Here is a 6,581-nt window from a genome sequence, read left to right as displayed (position 1 = left end):
TCGTAACTAATCTAGTCCATGTATTTAGTAATGTGTAGTTCAAGTGTTTGATAAAATGTCTGAATGAGAAATTGTTGATGAATTGTGTTTAATAAGGGTATTGAGATAGGATTCTCAATTACCTTATCTACATATATAGTTTCCTTCATGTAATCATAAGTTTGATTACGCAATTTATGGATGAAATGCAAATATTGGGCAACATGTTCAATGTGTTTGACAAAATGCTCAAATGAGATTTGTAGTTAAATTGTTTGTTAATTGTTGTTATGATTATCACATGTGTTCTGCCTATTGCACTTGAGTAAGATTGGGGCCAAACCCTGGCCCAGGCAATCGGTAACAATTCCAGTTGAGTGGCAGAATTAGACTCGCCACCTTTGATACGTTCGGTGAATTCGGGTCGTAAGACGATTGTCGATAGTGGTTAGGCCACGTGGAGTGCTTATGTGCTCCATGTCAATTAATTCAACGTACGCTCGTACCAATCACACTTATCCAACAAAACTGATTGGCCTTTTGTGTGTTTAGCATATATGGACATCACTGCTTGAATCTAAGGTACCACTTACTAATGTAAGACCCATTTTAACTATGGTACTACAATCCACTAAGACTCATGAGCCGGGCATGGTGGTATGGGACACCGTGGTCTAGCTGTCAGCCTACGCTGGGGTGACGAGCCTCCTTGTAGTGACCAGTGAGCAACCCAAACTCGTGAGCTGAATACGGTGGTATGGGACACTGTATTCGATCTGTTGGCCTGTGTTGAGGTGACGAGCCTCCCTGTAGTGACCTCGAGTATAAACTCTTGAACTTGCTCATCCACTATTCTTCATTAAGGGGTGATGCCCTATAACTTGCCTATCGTATGTGGTTAACTAAGATTGATGACCTTAGATGGATCCTTCATTTAGGTAAATGATTTAAAGAGATGTACCTTAGCTTCCCAAATTTGTTATATGAATAAGCTTAATTAAGAACCCAGCTAACACGACCATGCACCACATTGCATGTGCCTTTGTAAATGAAGGGCACGATGAGAGAGTTTGTCATGCGCGAATGGCTGATGTTGTCACTTGTGAGGGAGCTTCATGCGAGTGGATGCATCATTTAGCATACCATCCCTGCATTAACAAGAGTACTTAGGATATGATTATTGTACTACTTTATCATTACTGCTTGACTGAATTGATAACATGTTAACCTTTGCCTTATAGTACCACTGAGTTAATCACTCACTCCCACTCTAGGACAGTGTTTTAAAACACTAACCAGACTCTATTGTAGATGCAGTGATGACGGAGTCTATACATCTGAGATGGACTTCTTTGACAAGGAGGAGTTCTCCTATGTACAACTATCAGGCGGGTCTATGTAGACTATGCGCTGATCGACGGGATCACAGGGATTATATGTGTTAGACCCGTGTCCTAGTCCGTACCATTCTGTTGGCTTCCGCGGTCCTTTCAGTCGAATTTCGGTAACCTTCGCACCATATCTGACGATTACATGCAATCCTAAGCCGAGTCCTGCATACCGAAGTCGACTTGAACCAAAACCTGTACCTTGGTGACCGCGCCGTCGCCGCGGTTCCAACGCCGCGACTCGTGCGCCGAACCGATACCCAAGCCAGGAGATGTGGGCCTGTGTTCATTCTAAAGAAACGACGCACGTTGTGATTATCGAGGGAATCTCTACGATATGTCCCATCAATCAATGTCAAGTACAAGCCTTACCCAAAGTATAACAACCCATCCCTACTTTTCAAAAGTTCACTCTCTCTCTCCCCTCACCATTCCTTTTTTTCCCATTTTCAACCACAACCATACCTCTTTTCACAAATTTCAAACACAATCTTACTTTCCCATCGCTTTTCCTTACACCCACCACTCCATCTATCACTCTTAATATTCTCTTTCTCTCATTTACTCAAACACTCTCCCAAGCAACAATTTCATACGTCCAAGCTCCCATCCATAACCACAAGTGTGGCCCACCCTCTCATCTCTCATCCACACCATCAAAATCCCATCAACCACCATCAAAAGTGAAGGCAAGGAGCATAGAAGGCTAAGGGAGCAAGAAGGAGGCCTAGAGGTGGGTGATCTTTGAGTTTCTACCGTTTATTTCATGATCTAAGGGCCCACTTGTTGGTGGGACCCATTTCGATGTATGTGATGTATCAATGGAGGGCCCATAGTGGCGGGGTCCCTCCTCTCTATCACCGTATCTCTCTCTCTTAGGCAAAATCCACCGTCCGGTGGGATGTAACGCCCTGAAATTCGGGGGTCGAGTATAACTCAGCTCCCGAGTTTCAAAACATCACTTATGCAACATATGTAATGATGGATGTATGTTGTCTGTAAGAGTACATAAAACATGGAATAGATTAAGTCAAACTGCAACCATAATTCATGGATAAGTGAAAGACGCAAGCGGAAGACTTAAAGAAACATATGTGTACATGTACAAGTCCCTGAAATACGTATACATGCCAAGTCATACTTATAAGTGTTGCTTTCAAAAGCACAAGAATCAAAATGAAATTATCTATTCCAAAAGAAAACCCAGAATCCCCGCATATCAGGACATGGCTCACATGAACCTGCCTGAGAACTACATAAAAGAAAACGCAGCCTCATCATCCTCGAACTCCTGCTCTGCCTCAAGGGTCGTGTCAACATCTACATCTAAGACAGAGTCTGGTTGGTGTTGAAACACCACCCCAAAACGTGGGAGTGAGTGATCAACTCAGTGAAACAATATTGTAAAAGTTAACATGATAACAAATCAATCAAGCAGTAATGGTAAGGCAATATAATTAAACAACTCTAACGTACTCTTGTTAATGCAAGGATGTATGTATAAATGATGCATGCCCTCGCCTGCACTCCCTCAATGTCTTCATCTTACGTTACGCATGACAACCTCCCGCAGTGCCAACGACTTCCACGCACATGCAAGGCGGTGCATGAACATAATTACCAAGTTGTTATTAGTCCTTTTCATACAGAAGGATTGGGAAGCTAAGGTACCTTCCTCATATCAATTTCTACACAGTGATCCATTCTAAGGTCGTCAGTCCTAGGCCATCTCATACGATCATATGATTTTAGGTCGCTGCAAAGGGCTCGTCACCAATCAATGCATGCCTATTATACCTTCGTTACTACTCTAAGGCTCGTCGCCTTAATGCAGTATCCAAGTATGCTCGAGGTCACTACAAAGGGCTCGTCACCAATTAATATAGGCCGACAGCACGAATATAGTGTCCCATACCACCATAATCGGCTCACGAGTCTGGTGTGCTCACTGGTCATTACGGGGAGGCTCGTCACCCCAGCGTAGGCTAACAGCTCGACCACGGTGTCCCATACCACCATGTGTGGCTCATGAGTCTTAGCGGATCAAGGTACAGCGGTTAACGGGATTTCATCGGTAAGTTTGGTACCCTAGATTCAAACAATAGCGTTCATACATGGTGAACATACATCGGACAATTGGGTTACTTGACGAACTCGACTAGTATGAGCGCACGTTGGGTTGAACGACATAGAGTGCGCAAACACTCCGTGTGGCCAAACCACTGCCGACAACTCTAATATGACTCGGGTTTGTCAAATCACGTCCTTCATGGCGAAAATAACCTCAGCCACGAACTCAAGGCCGATTACCGATTTCCTGGACTATTTCATAGTGCCAAACACATTCCATTATAACAGCTATGCATATACAATTTAGAACAGTAATGGAACAACAATTCAAATCATGTAGTATATGAGCATTTGAAGAATATCAACTTAACATGGATTTACACATAAGTAATACTTGAAGTTAAACAACAAAGAATGTGACTTGCATATAGGAAATCATACACACCAATAGGAGAGTTGAGAATCGCTTCTCAACACCCGCAAATAGGATAATATATTACACTTTAGACCATTTAGACATTTCTACAAACACTTAGACTACATAGTTCAACATACATGACATATATTGGAATACACGCATTTGGACAATTCCTTTTGCCAAGGAGTTGACACACATATAATTAGCACAAGAACATGACAAATAATCCTGGCAAACACATGTTCATATTTTATACATATACGATACTTCCTACATATACATAGAATACACAAATCTCAATATAACACATACATATCAGGAACGCAAAATAAACATAGCATTTGGCATGTGAAATTGCATCACAATAATAATAAACCATTATCTGACATTGAAAGCCTTGAAAACCATAACCTATACGAATATAGTCCGCACCTTAAACCAGAAAAAGCACACCGAACTGATTCAGACGATATGTCTTCGTCAACGGCGACTAGATAACCTAAGGCAAGAATAGAAATGAGCTACATCAACACATAGACTATTCTAAGCTCTAAACAGATTAGGGTTAGATTAACTTACACAAGGATGAACTTAGAATCGCCGGAATAATGATTTAACAGTGATGGTTTAAGGATACAGGGAAACAAGAAAGAATCTTCAATGATTCACCAACTTCTCTCTCACTTTCTCTCTCTTTTCCTTCCCTCTTTCTTGGCTAGGGTTAGGAAATTCGTATGGAAAAGAGAGTGAGGGTTTTAAGGTCTTTATATAGGCCTAAAATAGATGAAAATAGCCCCAGGGCCAAGGTATACTTAGGTTATAACCAAATCAGGCCTCTCTCGATCCAACAGAGCACTTCCGGTGGTCTTTTCTCCACGTGCGGTCGGACTTAAGCTCACTGACCATGGATCTAGGTCACGCTAAGTTTTCGTACCAATCGAATTTACAGATCAGCCATGGCGTTCTCAATTAAACGGTCACCGAAACTCGATCAAGTCCACAAGCACTACATGCCTGAGTCACCTTACCTGATCCGAGGGTGAAATTGGGTCAGAATCCAACGGTCAGATTGCTTAAAATTATCGCGCAAGCGACACGACTCAGATTTCATAAAATCATATTTAATTTCTCACCGTTCTCACACTCTTCACTCCGGACTCAATCAAATCGACCCAGGACATCATCTGGACTTGATTTTTGAGGTGATGGTCAAGTCCAACATGGTGACCATAACTGTCTAAGATCATCACTATCGGACTTTCAACGCGCGGTTCAGGTCCGATCCAAAGCTTCTAAAAATTCTCGAGAGCAACTGGATTTAGCGTTGAATCCCAGATTTCAGAGTAACATAGCGCTAACGATTCTACAGGTTTTGAGTCCTGCAGATTAAATTTAAAGTGATTGATGCTAATTTCATAAGCAATTGAGTTTAACGCTAATTAACCCACAAAAAACTTCTAAGGAAAATAGAGGCAATACTTGGGTCTTGGCATGAAATTTTTCGGGTCATTACATGGGAAGTCACACCTGTAAAATATATATATATATATATACAATATATTATATTTATATTATGCTAATATATAAATATACATATATATATATATATAGTTGGTGGGCCACGTCTATGTGGGACCCACCACAATGCATGTGTTTATCCATGCCGTCCAGCGTCCCTGGACGCTAGACAGGCGTGGCTAAAATGGAGTGTGTACACTGACGTGGGTGTGTACTAACAAAAAAAAAAATATTTACTTTTGAGGTGGGACGCACATGTAGGCCCCACCTTGATGCAGGTACTTAATCTAAGCCGTCCATCCTCTTCCTCAGATCCTTTTAGGCGTTGAGCCGAAAAATGAACTTAATCGGGTTTCCTGGTGGGCTATGGTATAGGAAACGGTGTTCTTACCATTGATACACTCCTTGACGCTCCTGTACATCAAAAATCATCCAATATTGGACTCGATAGGTTTGTATCGAGCCACAAGGACCAATGGCTGGAGTGGATCCTGCTGATGCGGGCCCCACCTACTAAAAACTACAGAAAAACATAAAAACAAAAAAAACATACAGTAACAGCTGATGCTGCTACTGTCAGAGCACACGCAGGCACTACCTGCTCCCGGCGGACAGACAACCTGGCAGGGACCCACGGTCCTAGCCGTGGGTCCCACCATGATGTTTGTCGACCATCAATACCTTGCATTTAGTGGGCCCTCCTCCCAGCTATAGGCCACCTCTAAAATCAGCCGTATTTGGATCTCAGGTGGCCCATGTCGCAGGCAACAGTTGGATTGAACGTCTGTTGTTGGAAACCCTTTTGGGTTGCAAACATTTTGGATCAGATATGATATTTATTTTTACTCTTCATCCATGTCCGTGTGACCTCATCAACAGACTGGATGTTAGGTAAACATCATCGTGGGCCCCATGGCAAATAAACATTACAGTGGGCCCCAGTCCCACACCAGGTCCACGTGACCCGATTAACAGGTTGGCTGGAAAATAAACATCACCGTGGGCCCCCTGGTCCATGTGACTTAATGAACAGTTTAGATGTCATATAAACAGTACAGTGGGCCCTAGGTCTGAGTGACCTTGTGAACAGTTTGGATGAAAATAAACATTACGGTGGGCCCAGGTCTGCATGGCCTTATCAATAGGATTGGGTGGAAAAATAAATAAATATTTTGGTGGGCCCAGGTCTGCATGGCCTTATCAACAGG

The sequence above is a fragment of the Magnolia sinica genome, chromosome 7 (assembly GCF_029962835.1).
Source record: "Magnolia sinica isolate HGM2019 chromosome 7, MsV1, whole genome shotgun sequence".
NCBI lineage: Eukaryota > Viridiplantae > Streptophyta > Magnoliopsida > Magnoliales > Magnoliaceae > Magnolia > Magnolia sinica.
The sequence above is the reverse complement of the archived record's forward strand: the minus strand, read 5'-3'. Positions refer to the sequence as shown.